General features: G+C 30.8%; 1 long non-coding RNA gene across 1 annotated transcript; it reads right to left on the bottom strand.

The window, feature by feature from the left end:
* Positions 1-1354: 1354 nt before the first annotated feature.
* LOC128201866 (uncharacterized) lies at positions 1355-25785 on the bottom strand. The gene is made up of 3 exons (XR_008253483.1): positions 25696-25785; positions 22346-22429; positions 1355-1489 (listed from the first exon to the last, which is right to left on the bottom strand). It is a non-coding gene; the product is annotated as an uncharacterized LOC128201866 (long non-coding RNA).
* Between the last annotated feature and the right edge of the window lie 520 nt (positions 25786-26305).

Below are 26305 nucleotides of genomic sequence, written 5' to 3'. Positions count from 1 at the left end.
ATAGATTATACCAGAGAGGTGGCTAACAAGCGTTCGGCCAACCTGATGGTAAGCAGTTACCATAGCCTATGAACGCCTGCAATATCAGAGGTATTACCTGAAGAAACCTCTTTGTTTGCTATTTCAGTGGTATAAACAAAGATAAGACACCAAAAATTAGAGCGGCTCGGTTTTATTTCCATTTATAAAACCAATTAACATTCTTTTTCATTATGTTATCAATAAATTATATACTTCTTTTACAGTATAAACTGTAATTATTTGGGAAATTTACTAATAAAAAGCACTCGTTAATTAAAGAAAACCTGTTATTTTTATTATAAAACATATCGTTATTATTTTTGAAGTTTAAATTATATACAAATTCATTAATGCGCCATATGTAGCATATCTGGTGCTCTGTGGTCTGGCATAGAATGGGCCACCGCTTCCTCTCCCATGGATGTCGTAAGAGGCGACTAAGGGAAGATATTGGTCAGGCAATAGGCAGCAGCGTTTCAAAACATGACCAAAGCCTAACTGCGGCTGCCAAGCGGGTCGACTACTGACAACTCTCCCCCCTCCAAAAGGGGAGGCCTATATGCAACAATAAATAGTTAACGGCTGACATGATGATGATGACATGATATATATGATAATAATTAGGAAATGTATACAAGTGTATGTCTGTGTGTTTGATGTGTATTACATATAAAATAGTTGTCTAATTATTAACTCAGTGTGCATAAATTAGCTAATTCACTTATATAATTTTCATATTCACGTCGTTGCGATTAATATTGCAAAAGAAACGTACTAGCAGACTGTTATAATGAAGTGAAATATTCATCAGACATCGTCTGGAGACCTGGCCACCTCCGCCTACCGAAAACGTAGCCATATCCTTATTCTGAACAATTCTAAAATACAGTATCGCTGAAATTATATTAATTCAAAATATAGTGTACCTACATAGTAATAAAATTAATATTAGCAGTTATTTATTTAAATAACTTGATTGACTAATAGAAAATATGATATGAAAGGCGGATTTAATGCCAGTAGCATTCTCATTCAAACTTTGGGACGATCAGTTTGGGAGAATCACGAACGCAGTACTTCATTGTTATCTCTGTATTCTTATTTTAAACTAGTGATCAACCTTAACTTCGCATGGATTAATAAACAAAAAGATACGTCTTTAATCTCCTAGTACACTGCCAATGTTAATATTAAAGCAACCAACCAGAATATGGACGCTACAGTCTCGCGTCGTTGAATTTTTGAGGGCCCGTGTGAGGCACGGCGCATATTTTTGGATGAAAATCCGCGGTGCGCCGTAGTACGAAGGGAAGGAAAAAGAAAGCACGTTTACTTAACAAATTTTTAATCTATTACGTCCCGCTGGAGTATCATCGCCATACTGATTGTTTCACTGCCATGCTCTCAAATTTTGTCGCAGAATAAATACAAACAATGTATTTTTTTTTATTCAGCTTGAAGTGGAATCCTGAAATTAAAAATGTTTTTTAATGCTACTGATATGCAGAAAGAGAATTTGGATAACATTTGCTGCATAGGCACTCGTGTTTCTGCCACCAAACAGCTGTGCTTACATTGTTGTTTCGTAAAGAGTCATCTATTATATATAGGGAAAATGCTTATTACCAAGGCTTTACACTTTAACCATAAATCTTGAATCTTGAAAAATAGCAATGCATTCATAATATGAGCGTCAGAGTGATGTTACGATGTCCATGGTGTTTTGCCTATGTGACTGTTACTAATTATCATTAGGTAGATCATTAACTCCTTTGATATTCTAAGTTGCATAAAACAATAGTGTTATGGTGTCTGGTGATAATTTGCTAGGGGCGTTCTCTTCTATTGATCAGTTTGGTACTAGAGTTAGGACGTATGTGATCCTGGTCACTGCAGTTTTTTTACCAGTATCCCCTTTGTAATTGCATTGTTTCTGTTACCCTTTTCCTCATAAATCCTTCAAAATTATATTACGTCGACCCCAAATTATTGGAATAGGGGCAGGATGGTATGATTTCATACCTAGTCTGAACATAAATCATAATCTATCGTTATCTATAGATGGTAGGCATCATCATTTCCCGTGTGTAATGAGAATATATATTTGACAGATATCCAGTAAAGTTTCATCAAAAATTAGTTGTTATAGGATGATTAATAATGACAACACACAGAGCTTTAAAAATAAAAATAAATACCGCACCATTAAACCAATTGCCTGTTACTCGAACTAGTATCTAGACATCTGGAATAGAAACTGTAGACAACAAAAATAGATTCCTTAATTCAACCGAGGATCAAGTCCAATACCCTGTTCACGCAAAGTGGCTTATGGACCTTCTTTACATTTTCTAGAAACCGGAATAACTTATTAAGCACATTACTACAACCACTTCGAAATGTCTACGGCCGAAGCCATTCAGGTTCGCAGACGGGCGATGAATTTTTGAGTGCCCTCTGCGCCGTGTGTGAGACGGAACATGATGAAAGGCGTTTTTGCTGGAAAGGAATCATCCACTAGATAATGAACGAGCGAGACGTTTTCTGTTTTGATGTCTGAATTATAACTTCTTACGTCATATCGGCCCAGCATTAGTATTAGTTAATCGGTTATAGCATTCCAATTTTTTTAAATAAACAATTATGTTAATACATATATAAAATAATAACAATAAATATACCGATTTTAATATGAATATGTGAATCTTGCAGCATTAGTTACATGTATAAAATGAATAAAGTATCTTTATTTCTAAATGTAGATTATTAAACTAAATTTAATTATAGTTCCTTTAATCTTACAGACAAGCTATCATACATTTATAATATTTGTCATTGTTATTGTCTTATTATATATGATTATATCTGGGGGACTACCATGTAATAAAATTCCGATTTTTCGGACTCTATTTCGTGTTTTTGTTCAAACCGAAATCGACATAGTAAATGGAGCTTAACATTTCGTTCGTCATAAATTATACTATAATAGTCTAATGGAACGCTATTTTAATATTTTTAAACACTACAATTTTAACATCAAATTAGTGTTTCGTTCAGCTTCGAAATTTCGGAAAACATTTTATGGTAGGCCCTCTGAACGTAGTTACTTTAATTTTTTTCTAGTTCTCAGTATAGTGTTACTGAATATTTATAAAAAAAAAAACTTTTCATTACGTAAGTGTGTGAAATAAAAATCTTACCAGTCCTTACTAATATTATAAATATGAAAGATACGTTTGTTAGTTTATTACCTTGCAGCGTCCTAACGTTTTAACCAATCATTATTAAATTTAGTATACACCTACTATATGGGATGGAGAAGGATATAAGCTTTAACTTTTTATCCAAGACAATAAACAAATCTCGCTCGCGGATGAAATCGCGGGTAAAAGCTTGTATTGAAATATATGCAGACGATTCACACAATTAATAACCGTTAACTATGTAGTTATAATAAATTACAATACAGCGTACTCTAAGCCCTCGTTGAATAATTTTGTTCATAATGCGTGTAGCTTATCCGACCAGTCTCATTATATCGCTAGTGTTTAACCTTAAACTCCCTTAAAATATTCAACGACCTTAGAACATTCCAGATTTATGAATTTCATAAAGAATTACAATTCTAAATTTAATAAAAAAAACAACCTGAAATACGTTTATTTTATGCAAGAAAAAATTATGACATTATTTTTACTGTTTTTTTTTTACAGGTCTAAAAATTTGATAACAATTGGCAGCAATTTCGGGTGAAAGTATAAATATAAATCCTTTTTATTATAATAATAATTATTAAATTTAGTTCACAAGATATCGTGTATCATAAAGAACACATCTTTTACAATTCATAGGGTTTACGGATTAGTTCCATATGAATTTTGTCAGCATCGAAGTATTTCTTTTTTGCAAAGCAAAATTTTAAAATATTATCTAATTAATTTAACAGACTTTTTTTTGCAATTATTATAACTTTAATTCGTTGAACAATTCAATTAAAAACTTACAAAGTAATTTATTATGACTTCAATATATAAAAATCCTATATTTATTTTAATAATGATATACATAATAATGGCTATATATGTATGTATAAAATAGATCCGTATTATACTCATAAAATCACGACATTTTTATGAATTGTCTTTTATTTTTTACACTTTGATACATTCATGCTCTTTTAAACTATGACTACAAATTTACCTTTATTAGTTTCTATATTACAGTTTGCATGCAATTTATAAACTTTCTATTTACCACTACTACCCAAAGATATCACTAAAAGTTTCATCTTGACTTTGTAATACGAACAAACCTTTTTAGCGAAACAGTAGCAAAACTTGCATTAAATGTTAACATTGAATGTTCATGATGGAGTCTTATTACTGTTTATGCTGAGTACTGTTTGTAATATATTTGCGATAACGAAAGAAAATTTTTACTTTCACTATATTTTTACTTAATCATAAAAATATTATTTATATCCGTTTAACCATTTTCTTCTCCCTTTTAAAAATGTACGTCTTTCTATTACAAAATAATTTTAGTATATAATATAACTGGATCTTTATTTAAATTTATTTTCTTGGTTTACGATCTGTAACTCAATGACAATGTGCAAATATTGATGACAAATATTTGGTAAATCATATTTTTTATGCAACTTAGAATGGTAAACAAGCTGACGGCCAACCTGATGGAAAGTGGTAACCCTCGCCTATAGACATGAGCAGTACCATGGACATAAAAGAGTACTGTTTCACCAATGATACCCCCATGCGTTGCCATTCCTGTATATACCATTATATGGTTGTAATGTTGATGATTATAAAAGCGATGAACTCAGTCAGATAACACTTGTTGGGGGCTCAAATATTTCAAGATAGAGTCACAGTCTAAAACTCTGAATTTCCATATAAATATCTGGAACATACAAAAAAGGTACACAATATGTAGGTATATTATTTCATTCAAGTCTCAAAAAAAATACGTAAATCCGTCGTCTTGTAAAGGCATGTCAGTGCAAGCGATGACATTCATATGAGTAGTACTGTTATGAGGATAAAATGATGATAAACTCACTTATATATTTATGATGATGATAAAAAATATGTAAGTGAGTTTGTTCGTGTACGGAAATTGTACGATTGTGGACTGCTGCGAGTTGATATTGGAATAATAAAGAATATTGTGGTATGGAGCGAATATTTTATTGCGAGCGAGTATAAAGGTTACAGTCAAACTTGGTTACAAGGAGAAAGATTGTGTTGCCACGAACAAAATTAAGAAGTTAATAATACTTGCATTTCTTTGTCAGATATAAAATGGAAATGAAAGTTAGTTTCAGTTCGGTTGTTACCTCTTAGCACGATAACATTTACTATCCAATGCTGAACATAGGCCTCCCCCATAAAGGCGGTTTTGCCTGTAGTTGCTACGTTTGACAGACATGTTACTAATCGCAGTTAGACTTTGACGATATTTTGAAAGGGACACTGCTGCCCATCCTTTGTCCATTAACTTCCCTTGGTCGCCTCTTACGACACCTACGGAAAAGGAAGGAGTGGCCTATTGTATGCCAATATTATAATATTTAACATTAACCTATAATTAAACATGAAGAAGGACATAGATCACTTTTTATGCCGGTCAATTAATATGTTCCGATTATGGAGCTAAATTAATTTGATATTAAAAACACTAGCTTTACTGATGACTTCGTCCACCTGGCCGGTATATTTTCAATGACTTAAATAAAAATGGGCCGTCTTTGACCCACGTAGTATTTGTATACTAAATTTAATAGTGACAGGTTAAGACACTACGAGGTAACAAACATAAATTTTTGGGTCATTTCCAAATTTATAATATTCGTAAAGAAGTAAATTTAATTAAAAAAACACGTAAATCTGTTATTATAAAAATTATAGAAGAGAATAGCTATATTTATTCCACTTTAATTCAATCAAATCTTATAATTAACGTCCAAATAACGTCACGTTTGACACATTTCAGGCGTTCTCAGCAACGTCCACGCCAGCACCGCAACACTCCAAAATGTCAATTACTCTCCAACCCATTTCTGCAGCAACCCATTGACGCCATAAAAACAATAAAGTTCTTAATGCCAATCATTTTTGAACAATCGACAATGAATTTTCATTTGTCAAAGCGGATCCTTTATTTGATGCTTTTTATAGAATCAACACGACAAAAAGCTTAATCCTAATAAAGACAATATTCGTGTTATTTTTGTACAAGTCCCAAAAATAGATGATATTTCGATTTCCGTGCATTTTTGGATGTGTCACGTTATATCTTCGATTATTCTGAACTGATATCAATTATGTAATCGATAGAATGTATAAAATCTTGACTTACAAAGCAATATCTAATTGAAATCTAAATACAAATATCTAATGTGTTTATGATTCACGTCGATCATCAAATCTATATATATATATATATATATATATATATATATATATATATATATATATATATATATATATATATATATATATATATATATATATATATATATATATATATATATATATATATATATATATTTGTCTTATGGAATGAGCTTCCTGCCGAGGTTCTCCCAAGAGTCTACAGCATGGGGTTCCTCAAAATGACATTAGTAATACCCCCCGTATTACTAATGTCATTTAGAGACTGTTTTTGTAATAATTTTGACAAATCTTTCATTTATCGTTTTATTAAATTCTATTAATAGAGAAATATGTTAAAAGTAATAATGGACGGTCTTGTCATAAGTTATCATACAATAACGATCTTTTCTAGATGTCCTTATAGTAATAATAAAACTTACTTATTTATTTTATTTATTTAAATTGTGATACATAGGTAACAATGGAAGGTAAAACATGTTAAGTCCTCTATGGTCAACCCCATTTATATAAGAAAAAACAAATTATATAAAAATGTATTATATAAATCAACAATGTCACATTTGTAGTAAAAAATTATAATATTATGGAAATTTATTACATTTATCTTCAAGCGAATCGTACTTGTAGTTATGTATGTACTATCACAGATAATATAATATTATACATACTACACAAATTATAAAAAAAATATCACAATTGTATTATCTACACAAATGGATATATTATATTATAAATTTCATCATTATCATCGCCTCAGCCGTGCCACGTTATACACATATACAACGATTCATTTAAGTTTTTAATTTTAACAAATCTAACAATAATATAACTACACTATGAGAGGTTAACTAGAACAAATCCCTTTTACGGAATAAGTCCGCTATTAATTTCTTAACAACTCTGTGTCATATAATTTAAGACTTTCATGTACAATAAAGTGTTACAAACAAACAAATGCTGTGGTAAATTAGTTTCTATTTTTTCTTTAGTAAGGCACTGGTTACCAATTACACAATAAGCAAATAAAAGAAATATTTTCTAAACTTGAATGAGCCTTATGAAATAAATTAGACAAGCTTACGAGTATCCATGTGTCTAAATATTTCTGAAGTGCGCACAACGTCTTCTTTAAAAGTCTGCACTAAAAGATGGAAATACAAGTGTACTGCAAAATATGTCCGCCGTAATTTCCTCCATTTTTAAATCTCAGTAACGTAAGTTACAGCTACACTTTGAGATAAATAAACGTAAAAGCGTAATTACATTTTTATTTAGAAAATTAATTAATTGAAAAAGAATCAAACTGTTAAACTATCTTCCTTCCAAGAGGCATGAACACAATTAAAGAAAAAAATGTTAAATTTAAAAAATAAGATATCACAATATTTTCTTAGATAGTGAGCTAAAAATTACGCATGACATAAAAAAAAATTATTGAAATACGATAGAATAAAAAACTTCCGATTAAGACAAAAATCATAGATTTAAATACATAATAAATAAAACTTTTCATTCAAATAAATAATTTGAAGAAAAACCTATGTAATTTTATTTAACCTATGTAATTTATATATAACTATATTGCATATAAAAATATAAAACCTTTTAACTTAGTAGGTATTTGACAAGCAACCGAGCTTCTGGGTAGCTTTGTTTCAAAATAACATTGTGACGCTATATTACTAGCACGTTTTAGGTATAGCCTAATTAGAAAACAGTGAAGAGCATAATTAGGCGGTACTTAAAGAGTTACGGTCCTATCTAAAAGCTTTGTCAAAGCTCTGAGAGAAAAGACGAAAATACCAAAATTTATTCAAAATGTTGTACTTCCTTGCTGGGGTAAAAGTAAAAAAGTAACTCCTTTGTTCTGTATTTTTTGCCATTACCAAAGAATTGGAATATTTTGTTTTCTTAGTTATTAAACTTTTAAATTGCTCGACAAATGTATTTTATGTATTTACGATGGGAAGTTTTTATATCATCCCTACAAATACATTTAGATACGTAAATTAATGTGATTATATTTATTTAATAACAATATTATACATTCGTAATTATAACTAGAATTAAAACTTTGACAAGTGTGAAACGAAGACGCATCCTGAGAGCCTCATTACTTTATTATTTAACTTAAAAATTAATCATATAAATAAATGGTGTAAATTTTAGACTCTTTTTGCAAAATCAAGAACTAAAAAATATACTGAGCTATAAAACTGGGCTATTTTATTATTATTATTGAGAGACGGGCTTTTTCAGGCAGAAAAGCCTGTAACACTACGACCTTTCTGTGATCTTTTGTGCTTGCCTTCTTTTAAAATTCGCTACAAGTTATCTATGCAATCATGTTTTTATACCACGAAACACACTTTCAATTTAGACAGTCATTGCATTCAGTCCTCTCTGCCTACCCCGTAAGAGACCTAGCGCGAATATAGATATGGATAGTTCAACGTTACGAGAAACTTTAATGGATTTCCCCAAGTGGATTCCGCTTGAATATTCAAGATCACAATTAGGCGCATAACAACCTCGTACTACAATGAACTATTGTTGTACGACCTCTAATTATACGAGTTTCGATATTCATTTATGCTATAGAAGTTTGCGTTACCACTAATTATGATTCTGCCAACTTTGTTATCGATGTCTTGAAGCTCAGTGTGGACATAAAAACTTAACTACCTAGATATGTCACTATACCAGCTCTAGTTACAGGTTACCCAATAGTTACTATATCTCAATGTTTACCATATTTTTTATGTATATATATATATATATATATATATATATATATATATATATACATATATATATTAGTATACCTATATATATTATAACTAGTATTTATGTGTTATATGTTTTCACCACATCTGCCCCTCATACGTTTTCTGTTTTTACCTAATGGTTAGCTGGTAGAGAATGCCATATGGCATTAATCTCGCCACTTGTACAGTTTTATTGTGCAATAAAGAATAAATAAACACACAATAAGGAACTAAAAAAATGCACTGAAAATTGAGCGGGCACTTTATTAAATTCTGTACTCATTTCTAACGTTTCGTGATATTTGCAGTCTAATATGTTGAAATTTCTTACAAATATTATAAAAATATAATACAAGGTTTTATTGATATGACAATTATTTTTTAAATTATATTTAGAACAATGTTTTTTGTATCTTTTGTATGGTTATATACACAACATTATTACACTGCCTGAGAACATCAGTACATAAAATATCATATGTATTAAGTCAAAATTCACCAAATTTTATTCCAAACTGCCAGCTGTTCGTTTTAGCCCGAGTGTGTGTGTGTGTGAAACATATTAACATTTTTAAAAACATTCATATAATATATATATATATATATATATATACTTACGGAAAATTTTAAAGTTATTTTTCTATGTTTCCTTCCATACTTCTTGGAAAAAGTTGTTTGTTTTTACTCAAAGCGATCACATAACCCCGCGGTTTGTATGGGAACTTCAAAACGTATTTAAGCAACTTTTTCCAAGAAATATGAGCCCGAATATTACATACTCCAAGTCCAACCCTTATTTCTTGGAAATACTTGTTCGTTATCAAGAATAATATCAAAGAACTTCAAATCACTTTCCATTTCATTTCGTCGAAAAAAGATTCGTGCATTATTTTAATTTTACTCCCTTTATTCGAACCGACAAAGGTAGGAGCGAAGTTATATTAGTATGGTGATACTAGGCACCATAATCAGGTCTTTGTTCGTGTCAAGTTTGACAAAGCCGAGACATCCGCCCTCAGAGTTTGGCAAGTGGCCTCAGTCAGCACCCGTCACTGTGTGTACACACATAAGTAACTATGGTTGTATTCATAAAAAAAAATTGAAATATAACTATATATATTTGATAAATTAATTAAACGTGTTATAAGAAACAAGAATTAACGCGATCATTTTGGTAAACTATGATTAATTTATCTGAATTATCTCGATGTTTCGGCCGGCTGTGGTCACGATTAGACTGATAAACGCCGTCATGTCTCCGCTTCCACAGCAGATATAACCAGGGGGTCTACTATGAAATGTAATTCCGAATTTTCGGACTCAATTTTGTGTTTGAGTTCATACCGAAATGGGCCCAGTAAATGGAGCTTAACATTCCATTCGTAAATATTAATCGTTAATAAATCCTACCATAAAAGCCTAAAAGAACGATATTTAAACATATTTAACATTTTAAAACGGTATCTTGTATCATGTACTTTAAACATCAAATTTGTTTTTCATTCGGCGTCGAAATTTTGGAAAATATTTTAAGGTAGTCCCTCTGATCGAAACGATGTGAATAATTCAAGTAAATTATCATAATTTACCTAAGTAATCACAATATTTCGCGTCTTTTATAAAACATAAAACAAGCAATGGGACAGTCTGAAAGTTAATAAATAAATATAAATACAATAAACAAGTGAACGTCACAGAGATAATAACGTAGCCCCCAGGGGGAAGCTTATGTTCAGCAGTGGACAGTTAAAAAATGATGATTAGTCCAACTTTCGGAACATGAGACAGTATGTTAAGCCAGAGAGGAAGGGGTTGTAGTAATGCGAACTACCAGTCTCATTGATAGCAATATATCCTTATCAAGTCGACCTCCACGTGGTTCCCCCTGGAAACTATCGTGCTGGATTCTATATGTATTTATCACGATGGGCTAACTGACCTGCTTCTTCATTCTCACCTATCATCCTTCACTGGTGCCTCGTTAACGTATACCGTTAGCGCAGGCGAGGTTGCCATTCCTTTATCATCAATTAAAAAAAAAGTATGTTAAGGCACTACACTATCTAATAAGATCATCAATTTCAAATCCAATTGTATAATACGCCTCGTATGGACACACAGCTAATTCCACTATGGCGCGGCGAGACTGAAAGAGATGTCGATAAGGATATTAATGTGTAGTGTCATGGTGTGAACGTGATGCGGCTACCCTCAGCTGAAGGGTCGTCTACAGCCTGTAGAGTGCTCGACCTTCCGCAATGTAAAGGGAAGTCTGTTTTAACTTCATCTCGACGATACTCGTGCCTTATTGATTACCTATACAAGCTACCACCTATATCTTTTATATTAGAGCGAATATATATGTAGATTGGTGGCTCGATAATCGTAGATATGGTTCTAGTCTTCTAAGTCAAATATTTTGGACCCGTACCGATAGGCACTCTTACAAATTTCTACTAATATTACAAATGTGAAAGTTTGAATATTTGGATATTTAGAGATGTTTTTATGTTTGTTATTCAGCCACGTTCCAAGAGTTGAGTAGATTTAAATGATTTTTTCCTAGAAACTAGGCATGGGTAATATGGGTACCGATCCAATATTTATATATTGAGTTCCTCTGGACGTGGACGGCGATGAATAAGTACAGCCGTTCTGAAGTAATGCGCTTACCTATATTCTGCAATTGAGTTCCTCTTATTTACCAGAGGGAGACTTTGTACAAAAGTCGATTGCTTGGGTACCTCTGTCCCATTCGTGTTTCAACCGTAAAGCAGTTGTGTTTGCATGCCTGTGTTTTTGTTTGAGGGGTGGGATATGGCGTGAATTTACTGGGTACGGAGGAATAACACCTGAGTCCTCAGGAATGGCAACGCATAGGGGGTATCATGGGCGAAACAGTATACTCTGTTATGTCCATGGCACTGCCCATGTCAATAGGCGACGGTTACCACTTTCTATCAGGTGGGCCGTCAGCTTGTTTGCCATTCTAAGTTGAATGAAGAAAAAACTTATATAGATAGATAAATCTTAACAGTACCTATAGTAAATAGAAACAAAATACTCAATTACTAAGCAAAGTAAATGTAAGGTACGCATAATCAGAGTCACCGCTACCTTAGTTAGTTTGCAATAATAAATAGCCATTGAATAATTGATACGCAAGCAGTATACCGACTGTTTCGTCTCCTCTTTGTTACTTATCTCTTCTTACAGTCAGATAATTGGATCAAGATCTGTTGTTTAAAAGGGAGCTACACACCGGCACGGTAGTTTGTCAAGCTATACTATAGCCTGTTGCCTATACTACAGAACGTAATGAAAATGTAAACGAACGAATAATTGACCGACTGCGAATCGAAATAATCGAAAATAAAAAATCGATTGTTTGTTTATTTTTTCAATTTGTTATTAATTTAATTTAGAAAGAGTATGTATGGTATTTTTAGTACATCTGGCGAGTAGCGGTCTTTCACCGTCAATTCACTTTCTTCCACGTTGTGCCAAATTAATCAAAGGGAGTGCTCTGAGGAATATCTGAGGATACTTTCTGCTGATTTTAAGTACCATACAACCCGCCATAAACTAAAATTTCATTTATCATCAAATTTTTTTTGTCGTTTTTTGGCCTTTGTTTCTTTAAAAATAATATTCAGTTTTACTTGTAGAGCATACCCATCAAAGAAAGCAAACAATTTTAATTTCACACTTTATGTATACTTATTACTAGTGTAACCAAGGTTTTCCTGATTACTCGCTTACCTTATTAAACAATAGTCATTCCAACATCGTCCATATCGATCGAATATATATATACGATATATATATATATATATATATATATATATATATATATATATATATATATATATATATATATATATATATATATATATATATATATATATATATAAATTTTGATTGGGTTCTTAAATCTGATATTGTATATTGAATAGTCGATATTTAACCACAACTATCATCTTGCCAATATATAAATATTGCTAAATATTACCTACCCCTATTAGACAGGCATGACGACCGTGTGTACATATCAAGTACTTAGCAAAGTTGTCTTTACGGCGGCCTATTGTGGGAGCAGTGAATTATCTCGATGAACACTAATTAAATTTCTTTGCGTCTTGCTATGCGGAAAGCGCTCCGAGTAAAATCGGTAATTCATGGGACGAATTGTTTTGTTTGTTCAAGCGATCGTGCGAATTTGTGTCTTGTTAACCAATTTAAGTGAGCTTTTGTTCTTTAGCGTTATGTTAGTGTCAAATAAACTCTTGGTTAAAATTTGTTGAGTCTCAACACAATACAGCTTTGATTGTTTCGTAAAGTTTCTGATTAGATAACAAAATGGTAATTTGTATCTACTATAAAGTTTTTAATCACATTCCCCGTTGTTTGCTGCCAAAATAACAATAAATTATTAATAAGAGTTTTGAATAAACTAAGTGTTAACTTAAGCTCTAAAAGTATCTAACGTTAAGCAATTTATTAGATACGTAGAATATAAAATATTCTAAGTGTAATAAACTAGTGTTTGCCTGCGACTTCGTGCATATTTCTATATATATATATAAAATATAAAGAAAGGTTCTTGATTGGCGACCCTGTACAGTCAAACACAGTGTAAGACGACCCCTCCACTAGATGGAATGATTACCTCAAATGCATTACAGGGAGTTAGTAGATGTGGTTTTGGCAATGCACAATCTTTGATGTCATATTACGATAAAACAAACACAAGTTTTCATGTTAGAGCTTCAGAAATACAATTTGAAAATCGCATCCAATTTTGTGCAGTATTATTTGCGTGTTACCAGAACAATTATTCAGATAAACGGACAAAAGTCCTAATTGAGCTTCTACTACTCCTATTAAAACCCCTCATATAATTTAAATATCTTTTATATACAGACATCATCTAGTTACAATTTTATTATATTACATTAGTTAAGTGATAACTAAGATTGGTAAAATAAGATAAGGTTGTTTTGCAAAAACTAAATTATGTAGGTATTAACGCCAAAATATACTGCTTTTGTTTTCTTGTATCCACGGATTAGTTCATACTGGCTTAAAATGCCGGTATAAACTATGGGCATATTTTGTATTTTTGCCACAAACTTAGGCCAGTCCAGGCTGCCTTATCTGGATCCGATGCAATACGAACAGTGCTTTATTCTGTCAAAGCTAAACAACTCTTCATATCTAAAGGTGACTATAGAATGAAGACATTCTTATAGTAGAATTGCTCCCCTTTACAAGTAATAAAGGATTTGTCAGGTTGAACATATGCATAAAATTGTACAACACCTAAAATCCTTAGTCTTAGGTATTAATATTTATGAATATAGTTCCATTTATACAAACTTATATGTATAACTTGTATCTATTATAGATAACAGTAGTGATTGCCTAAAAATAAGTATTTAAAAATGTATTTACAGTGTTGATTGTCGCCTAAAGGTTCAAAGATATTTCCTGTCGTTCACATAGTCCATCCATTTCTTATTAAGTCTTCCTATGTATTTATATCCACATTCATACGTAATACTTTTCTTATTCCATTCTCTTCCATGCTCATACGAAGATTACTTCTCAACTTCTCAATCACTAGCGTTACTTTCAAACTTCCCCTTATATAATCTAATTCCTAATCTTATCCATTTTTCACATAGATGTGTGGTACATCCATCTCAACATTCTCATTTCAGTTGTGAAGTAGTCTTTCATCTGTCACTTTTATGGTCCAACATTCAGAGCAACACAAAATGGTAATAAAGAGAAAAATATTATCTGGCCAAAAGTACAGAGAGACCAAAACACAGGTAAAATTTTAATAGGACTTTTTTTTTATACAACTTAGAATGGCAAACAAGCTGACGGTCCACCTGATGGAAAGTGGTAACCGTCATCTATAGACATAAGCAGTACCATGGACATAACAGAGTATACTGTTTCGTCCATGATACCCCCCATACGTTGCCATTCCTGAGGACTCAGGTGTTATTCCATTGTACCCAGTAAATTCACGCCATATCCTACCCTTCAAACCGAAACACAGCCATGCAAACACAACTGCTTCACGGTTGAAACACGAATGGGACAGAGGTAGCCAAGCAATCAACTTTTGTACAAAATCTCCCTCTGGTAAAATTTTAATAGAAAATATTCCTATTAAAATTGTACCTGGATGACAGAAACCACGTAGTACTTATTTATAACCATATAAAACACGGAGTCTGTTCAGAATAGAAAGAGGTCATATCTCAGTAGACGATAAACGGCTGCTATTCTGAAGCAGTTGAACTACACTACGTTCTACATACGTCTTGTATGATATATACAGACCTACGCGATGCTATTAACCATACCGGTACTATTTAAAATTATTAATGTATAAATTAGGTTACAAATAAAAAAATAAATATATTAATAATTATATTGATTGTTAATTGCACAAAAAGACCATAGGGCATTGTATCTTGAGTACAGCTACAGAGCTGTGCTCATGATTCAATAAAAATAACACATTAATAGTTTCAATATTTATTTTCTTGTAATAATTAACCAACTATCTTAATAAAATAACTTATTAATAGAGATATATCTTCCCTCGTTGATAAGATACCATCGTAAAACAACAATGCAAACAGGGTTACTATTCTATTTACATCGATTAAACCCCTTTCAAAAACGAAGTGGTTTAATCAATAATTCATTCATCAGGAAACTGTTTTTGTCACATTATTATTATTATATATTATAATAAAGAAATAATAACAATATATTGTTACTTAGTATCTACATAAATTCTTTTATTCATTAAAGAGCTATTATTTTTTCTACTAACTTCAACATTATTGATTGATAAGAATATAAATATTAAACTAAACGTTACCTACACATCAGTTAGCCTGTCAGTCTACCAAGGCAAGCCTTTTACGTATGGCTAGAAGATACAGAGAGATTGTTGCAATAAAATATACAATATACAGAAACTTAGAACCTTAAGTCGAGAGTCTTAAGTGTACGATTATTTTTCAAAAACCTGACTGCAGTTCAGTCACGTACCTACCTATCCACTACAATTCTGGTAGCCAAGTCACGACTTTAACTTATAACTCATCGGGCCCCCCTGGTATTATGCTCTTAATGACTATCTTTTCTAAAGATAACACTTAATAAATAAGATAAGAGAAAATATTTAAGATAGAAATATTTATGAGACGAATATTTTTTTCTGGGGTATACTTTACACATATACTATACTTATTTTTATGCCTTCTTACAGACTTATATGTATACTATATCTATTTTTAAGTATTCTTACAGACTAGAGAAAAGATTGTACCTAAAAATCTATATCCTAACATAATATCTCTTGCTTCATCCACTTTCATAATTTATCTCAAGTAATCACACCTGTTCTAAAGAGTTTCAGATCCTCCCTCTAATATTACATAGATGATCTATCTAATACGTCAATATCTACCTTATTTCTTTACAAATTAAATAATTTTATCTTAATCTTAATTTTAATATTTGAAACTTTCTTTTAAAAAAACTTATCTACTATTAGATGTATCTAATTACTGTTTGTTATTCTTTTCAAATGACTGACATAAAGTTCATATATACACACTATCTGGATAACTATTCTTTCAAAAAATAATCTAATGTGGAATAAAAATTATAATAAACATTCCGTAACGATTTAACTTCGAGCTGACATCGCAGAACCGAGTACCTTGAAATAGAAAAATCGTGGCTCTCACAAAATCACTTCACTACGTCCACAGTGTAAAAAACTCACCTACATTGTAAACTTGAAACTACCAGTATGCAAACTTATTGAACGATAAGTTTTTAGCTAATACCTATTTTGAGAGATAGATTTTGTCAAGATCCCTACGGGTACGATTGCGGTGGGTGACGTCTTCTAATATTACCATTTAAACAAGTTTTATGTAAATCATGGCCCGCCCCGGCAGCTTATATTAGGATGAAATTTTAAGACGCGTTTTTCTTTGTAAATCTAAAAGCGAAAGTTACAAGATTTCTGATACGCTCCTTAATAGGATTGGATGTTGTCTTTGATGAATAATTTTACATTAATTAAATAACTTTTTGTTTGCTGACAAATTTGTCTTTAGTGATAATACTTGGATGTAAACTTTTTTATTAAGATGGATATTACATTGATCTGTATAAAGGATTTAAACTTATTTATTATTTACTTACATATACCAAAAATGTCTATATATCATTACTTTTCACAAGGCTTAAATATCAGAAAGCTATAAGAGCAATAGCTGAATATATACTTAACTCAATTCTTCGATACAATCAGTCAGACCATCCCTTACAATACCAATAATAATAGATCAGAACCTAAAGACCTCGAATGGCGATCTCATACAGTCAAACTTAGTAGGGCGACCTCCAACGAAGTACAAGTAAACCTCATAAATGCAGAAAGCAGACTATGAGCATTATAGCTCCTTTGCACTGTGTAGCTATAGATAGGTTGAAGTCGTGACAAAAATATTGTTAAATTTTTTTTATTTAACCATACACAATGCAGTCCAATCTAAAGTATAAAAGCCGAGAACTGAAAAAAATGTAAATACCTATATATTTTTATAGAAAATATCACGACCAATATAAATATACTTGTAAATACTTGTATTATACGGAGGTGAAAGCCATAACCGTCATATTATTATATCTACATAATAAGTGAACTTTATTAAGACTTTAGAAAGACACTATGTGTATTTTTATTTTACTCACTAACTTTTGTTTTTAAAGCCGTTTGCAACTATACAGATAAAAATTTTTAAATTTCAACTTTGCAGCCCGTCTTAAAATCCAATTCCCCGATTCCCATCTCTAGTCAATAGTTTTCATATATTCTGAGGTTTATAACGGTCCTCGTAGTCCATAAGTTTGGTAACATAAGGAGCAGAAACGCCTCTGGGATTCACCTACTATGTTGAACAATAGAGCGGCCATTTGGAGATAATAGTGCTTGTAAATTATGCATATGAACATGTAGTATGTTGAGTTAAAGAACTTAAATCTTATTTATTTATTTTAGCTATAAAGTTAAGATGGCTTAATTATTATATTTATACATGACTTAGTTTCAGTACATGTATATAGGTATGTATTTGATGGGTAGATTCGTTATGAGATATCATGTACACGAAAATAATGGATCTGGGTAAGTGTAGATGGTATGAAATGTTATATATGTACGAGGAATATCTTGTATTATGAAAATTTTATCTCAATTTCTACAATACAATATTTTTCAACCTGTCAGTTTTTTTTTTTTTTATTTAGTCTATTAAAATACTTAAAGCAATATTATCAATATAATAAAAAAAACTAATAGCTTCGCTGATAACTATCGTATCAGCCTATAACTGTCCACTGCTGAACGTAAGTTTTCTCCTTAGGGAGTTTTGCCAGTAGTTGCCATGCTTGACAAGCGGATTGGCAACCGCAGTTAGGCTTTGAAGATGTTTTAAGAGGCACGCTGCTGCCCATCCCTTGTTTCTCCCTTAGTCGCCTCATACGATACCCACGGGAAAGAAAGAGCTGGCCTATTCTATCCCAGGACCACGCAGCGAACTAACGCGTGATAATTAATGTGTCGAAATGATGAATGAAACTATTTGAATAAAAATTAACCATAACCAGAATGAAATTACGGGATACATTTATATTATTTTTTACGATAACATTTTGTTCAAATAGCGGTAGTATTAAATTAACTGTATTTTTTTTATTCCATGAATTATTTTCACGTAAAGAACCTATATTATGACCAGTATATACACATATATAATTTAACATATGCAGTTTAACACCTCTATTATTTCTCCCGGTGGTTTTTCTATATATACAATAGGTTTTGCGGTTACCCCTTTCGCTCACAGAGTACATATTCAACGCATTGTTTGTTGCAGACTCGACACAGTTTTTCTTTGTGTCATTATCTACCACGTCGTTATGTACATAAATAATAAAATTCTAAAAGTGTAACTATAAAACTAACTATTTGTAGTAAGCTGACATACCTTATCATTGTGATAATACACTAATATCCTCTTATTAAGTAGACAGACAGATTCTTTGCAAATACGAGTAGACTTGCAATTGTGAATAATATTATGAATAAAATGTTATTTAATTAACAATAAAAAAAATCTCATGACTAAATAATAAAGATTATTAGAACAGGAAATATTGAAGTGTTTTAATTATTAAATAATTATATTATATATTAATTAATTAATTATTATTTTAAAAGAAAGAAAGAAACATTTGTTTAATATTTAATTTTACATTAATTAAAAAGAATAACAATAGACAAAAAGAAAAATAAAAGCACCAAAATGGTGTTATTAACTATGTATATGTCATGTCCTTTTTTTGGATATGATGCTAATTTTAAATAATAATAATTAGTTAAAAAGAGAAAACACCATTTTAAATCAATCAAGAATACATACGTTAACAAAAAATAGACTAATAAAGGTATATATTCGGAATTAGTAATAAGAAATGGTATGCAAAGTTTTCTTACTTTTATTTTTATTTTCTGGTGGCCTTTCGATAGGAGTTTTATTTTATGCAACTTAGAATGTCAAGCAAACTAACAGCCAACCTGATGAAAAATGGTAACAGTGGTCTATATACATGAACAGTACGTTGGACATAACATAATGTGTAATATAAGCATAATGTGTCTCCCATGATACTCTTCATACGTTGCCATTTCTAAGGACTAAAGTGTTGTGTCCCTGTGCTCTGTAATTTAGTTAACCCAAGCAGACGACTTTTGTACAAAGTATCCGTCTGGTCGTTTATATTAATTAATAAATCTACTAATGTAGATTTATTCTCAATATATTTTAGCTCTTCTTTGGATCTACATTTCTTTATTATACATACAATAATATTATGTATGGAACATGTTGATTGTGAGGGTCCTTATCAAGCTCCACTATAAATTTAGTTTCTACAAGTTTTATATTCAATATTAAATTCTTTTTTTATATATGCACCATAATGTAACATAACCAACAATAAGAAATTGCAAACTCTTGCCAAACCGACAAGCTATAGGTCTGTGTGTGTACAATGAGACCAGATTTACTGCGCAACAGTTAAACTTTTTGCTATTTGAGTACAAGTTTTTGTTTTACGCGTGAAGTTTTTATTACTCAAATGTTCTAAGGAACTCATGTGGCGTTACATTACAAAACGAGCTAAATACTGAATTCATGGAATATTAGTATATTAAATCAGAAAATACGTTAATATTACTTCTAATACTACAGTATTTCATTTTCAAGCAATAATAATGATAAAAGAAAAGAATAATTCACAAGAATCCTAAGAAGTATTAAGAAGACTAATTAATATAACAAATATATTACTTAACAAAAAAAATTGCTTCAATCTATAAACGAAACAAACCTACAAACGATATGAAATTTCGTAAATACCCTACAACCTTTTCAATCTCTCTAAAATCATTAATCAATATAAAAAGGAAAAAAAATTAAGTTTAATCTATCAAATCAGAAAAATAGATTTTAAATCGAAAGCAAATCAAACGCCTGCCTATATCTGAATCAAAGACGAGAAAAAAACAAAACGAGGAGAGATAAAAAGATCTCTATTACTGAGATAAAGAAACACCTCGATAGCACTCAACGTCGTTCTCAAACTGTAGAATCGATAGCACAAACAGTTTTAACACCGAAAAGGCAATACTTGAAATGGCCCGGTAAATAGGAAAACGTCTGAACGCGTTCCCTAATTGCAATGGAGAAACTAATAAGAAACGCTGCAAAAATAAGCTTTCTTTCACACGGAGCATCGAAATACTCATATAATTCTTTAGAAATGTTGTTCATGAATACAATTTTATTATTATAAATGCTTCTGAAATTGTAGATCATAATGTTTTTTCGTTTAACTGTAATCAGACTTGATTATCAATTAAGTTTCGTATACATATAAGTATCTACCATAACGTCCACTAATAGCAGGGAGTCAGTAGATACAGGTGGTTTAGAACCGGTCATTATGTCTGTCTTTGGGCGACGTGTATGTTCAGCAGCAAAGAGATGATGGTTGAGATGACGATGAGATGACTATAAATATCGTATCATTATATGTTATTATATATTAATAATTATATTTTCCGTGTGGTCCCGGCATAGAATGCGCCATCCCTTTCTTTCACATGGGTGTCGTAAAAATCGACTAAGTGAGGGCGAGGGATAGGCAGCAGCGTCCTACTTAAAACATCTCTAAAGTCTAACTGCGGTTGCCAACCCGCCTGCCAAGCATAGCAAATGCTGGAAAAACCCCCCAAGGGGGACGCTTATGTTTAGCAGTGGACAGTTAAAAGCTTATATGATGAATAATTATATACATTTATAAATGAAAAATACAAACCAACACTAAAGTGTTGATTGAATGTAGGAACCAACAACACTATATTTTTTTTATATATAATTTAGAATGATGAACTATAATCATTTATAAGATAATAATATTAACAGTATTATAAAATTTACGGGTAGTATTTTCCTGTTAGTATGTTATAATGTTGAGCAATATATTTTGTAAATTATATTTATTATTTATTTCGTTATCCATTTTCTCTTTTCATTATTTTGCATATTACGTATTGTAAATATTACATATAATATAATATAGATATAAGTATGTTCTGGCTTTAACTACGAATCAAATTATAATACCAATATGTCATTATACAAGTTTTTGCCTACGAATTCGTACGCATATCTTTGATATATTGATTATTATCTATAACAAAAAGTAACCTATATACTGCACAGACAGAATCTAATTTGTTATCTTTGTTCTGTTTCTTCTTTCGTTTATTTTGCCTGCAATATGCACGTGTGTGTGTATATATATATATATATATATATATATATATATATATATAATATGTTAAAGTAATAAATGTCTATCTGTCTATACCCTCCTACATCTTAAATACTACGTATATATCCAGTTTTTAAATTAGATGACCTGTTAAGATGTCAAGATTAGATAAACGAAATAACTTACCTTTACATTTATAATATTTTCCTTCCTTCTTTCCCTCAGGATCTCAGCATTCGACATTTTTCTCTCATTTTACAAGCACGACCACTGGAATATAAAAGTTTACGGAACGAATAAAAAGACGTATACGCCTTAACTTTTAAATAGCAGGAGGTCCGTGTCGCGATCTCGAGTGATTTATAGAGACAGGAACCTGCCTTATCTTGGGTGGAAACTATTTAAATAGGGATGTTGTCTTTCTAATGGGTACTTCCTGTTTTAGTCCCCAATCCAACTTCGGTAAAAAAAATATGAATTAAATAAAGTAATGAATTCTCTCTCATACTTGGTGTTTGATATAACATTAATAAATACTCCGGTTTGTGCAGTTATAACATTTAACATATTTATCGGTTTTAGTTTTAATTAAATAGATATATTATAATAAAATTTACAGAGCAACAATTAGACAGTCTTGTAGTAGTAAAGGATAGTGTTACACAGAGGGCGTTTCAACCGCGCAATGTATATAAAAATATGCACGGCCTACCCGCTACGTTTATGCCGGTCCGCCATTGTCTAGGCATGTATTATTGTTGACACTTGACTAATACATGTTGCTGTTGTTTTTTTTTTTTTTGGAAATTTTTAAAGAAAATTATATAAAAAAGTACTTTTTCCCCCTTTTTTAAAATGTTTTTACTTTAAATTATAATAAAAGTTATAACAATTTAAATTCGTTATAGTCGTAAGGTACATTCTTAATGAAAAGTTTATATTTTTAATTAAAAAGCAATAAATAATTCTAAGAGTTATTTTCAGTAGTCGACAGTTAATAGATAATGTGGTATGGTAAATAATTCTAAATAATTGTTAAGTTATTTACGTCAATATTCTGTTTAATCCAACATTTACTGATGACAAATAATTATCGTTACATCTTATTTAATTTAATGTGTATTTTTCTTTCTATGTAAAAAAAAAACAATACAGAGAATTAATACCATTAATACACAGTAATACTGACACGAATTTCCCGGAACCATAAATTAACCAAATATAAAATATTTCACAAAAATTGGCCGTGAGATATAGACACCTGCTGAGAAAGGATTTTTATAAATTCCCACGGGAACGAAAAAGAATGGGCAATCTTTACTAAGAACTTCAATGTTTTCAAACTGATTCTCATACCTACCAGAATGTGGTAACCGTCAGAAATGAACAATAACTAATATATGTCTAAAATATCCACGTAAAATATTTGAGTTAGTTACCGAAACCATTTCGTCTTTACCTTATAAAATTGCAATGCATCTTGTTATATAAATAGGGCATTTATGATTCCTTTATTAATTCATTATTTTCTCACAAACTGTATAAGAACAATCGATAGAATTTTTGGAAAAAAAAAAACTCCTTCGCGAAGTGATTTAAAGAAGTAATTTATTTATTTATTTATAGGATTACCAACATAAGATACAGCTAAACATTTTAATACAATACACTGGTAGATCTTACTGTTCTTATATATTTATCTTATAATTACAGGGAACAGATCTTTCTTTTTATTTTTTTTTTTAATAGATACTACGTATTGACTTACTCATACTTTATTCACGTGAGAAATAGTATCAAATAATGAATTATAACTATGCTTATACAGTGACATTCACGATGCAACCTAAACTATGTCATGACAAACTGACGCTCGGATACAGCCGTCGAGAACATTATCTTCAATGTAACATTTTTTAATATTAGAAATTGTATATCTTTTATAAAAAATATGAGTGTTATGATCAGAATTTATGAAATCTTTTACGTTTTCATGGTTGTTTTTGTGCATAATATGCATTTATTGAGAGGTTTTTGCATTTGTCTATTTTTGACAGATTTAAAGATGATGCTCGTTTGGTGTGAAGCTTTAAAGGCTCGTATCAAACGGGCGAATGCGACTTTTTAAGAGTACTCATTAACTTAAATATACTTTTTTGTAAATACATATATAATACACATAGAAACAAACAGAGATCTTCACCAATATAATATTTGTAAATATAAGCTCTCAATTTTGTATAAAGTGTATATAGTTTTCGTGTGGTCCCTGCATAAAATGGGCCACCTTTTCTTTGCCCTTGGGTGTCGTAAGAGGCAACTGAAGAAATTGAATGGTCGAAAAATGGGTAGCACCGTCCCCCTTAAAACACCACCAAAGCTTTTGCCAACCCGCCGTCCAAGCGGTGGCAACTACTAGCAAAATACACCTTATGAAGGAGCCCTATGTTCAACAGTGAGCAGGTAAAGGCTGATATCACGAGGATATAGTATACTATTTTACTAACCAAATTTCTCTCCCATTTTTATTATTTCTTTTTTTTTAATTTTTCTAAAACTGTATTAGAATTTTTACATCTAAAATATATAGTTATTTACAATTCCATATGAAAATTATTATTTCAAATGTAAACACACTGGCAACGTTAATTCTGTTCTACATTCGGAAATATATATCATTTCTAGAACAAACAATTTGTATGTCTACTATCTGGGCGGACCCAATTTGTTTGATTTATATCATATGTTCCGTTTTCCGTTTTATTATCACTTACTCATGTGTGTTTGCAGATATTGTTTTTGCTAATTCGTAAATGTTAAAAAAAAACCATAATGGCTGGATTAAAAAATGAGAAATCGACGATCTCAAACTCACCAGTAGGTACTTCACGTATTCTTTGAATGAAGACGCAAGGAAGCACGTATGCACACTCACACACATGTACACGCACGCATATTTACGCACATATAAACGCTCGCACACAAAAACATGCACACAAAGAAAGAAAAAGGAAGAGAAAAAGAGAGGGAGAGGTAGAGACATACATATGACAGTGGATACATATACTTACAACACACTATAAGAGCTATAACGTAAAAATAGGTTGATTAAAACACAAATATGAATAGTAAATAAATGCAACTACTGTGTGTATTCATGTGTACATATAGCTAAATTTTAAATAGATTTCACTTAATTTAATGTACAAAAAATATGTCGAAAAAAATTTGTGAATTGACGATTTATTGCGAGGAGAATTTGCTATTAAAATAAGTACCTTTTGAAACTTATAAGTAAAATTACTTTTATGTAAATTGAGGTGGTTGAAAGTATATCTATTTGTCCATATTACACTAAATGTGAAATAAAAAAAATAATAAAATCATAAATGTGCTTGGTGTTAATACGATCATTCTAGGGAAGTATTTGACTCAGTGTAGAAATAGTCACGTATAATGCGGTTTAAAAAAAAAAAACATAACTTTTCCCATTTTATATTCCACAGCACTAGTTTAATAAAAAAAAAAATACTTACATTGTCAAGTATAACAACTTGGCAGAAAGTCATCAAGCGTTATCAGCAGATACCAGCAATGACTCGACACGTACAACACAAGCAAAACACAGAACCGCACTCAGTCAGCCCACTTGGAAACTTTGTGTATTATTTTCAAGTCATGCGATATAATATCTATTACGTCTAATAATAACAAAAAAATCTGTTTTCCTCTAAGCTTGGCTGAAAAAATATTTTAAACCTTGTTCTATTAATGGCCAATAAATCTACTATATATAAATATATTATATAATCATTTTAATTTTTTTTATATTTATTCAAATAATTACATATATTTTTATTTAATATATTATATGTTGTTGTTGTTGTTGTAAAAATCTTTATTGTACATATTATACATTGGTCACATTAAAAGATTTAATATACATACAACGGCGGACTTATCCCACAGAGGGATCTCTTACAGTCAGCCTTTAAGAAGCTAAAAGAGAACTATAGAATGTTTAAAGGTAAAAACCGTACAGCTAAAGATAAACTCAATAATAAAAATATGTATTAAATTATTTTATACAGCTACTTCGGAAGAAATATATAATAAGTTGATCGGAAATAATAAGTTTCAGAAATG

Source organism: Galleria mellonella, unplaced genomic scaffold (genome assembly GCF_026898425.1).
Source record: "Galleria mellonella isolate WM207_F2 unplaced genomic scaffold, CSIRO_AGI_GalMel_v1 utg1260, whole genome shotgun sequence".
Lineage (NCBI taxonomy): Eukaryota > Metazoa > Arthropoda > Insecta > Lepidoptera > Pyralidae > Galleria > Galleria mellonella.
The sequence above is the reverse complement of the archived record's forward strand: the minus strand, read 5'-3'. Positions and strand labels throughout refer to the sequence as shown.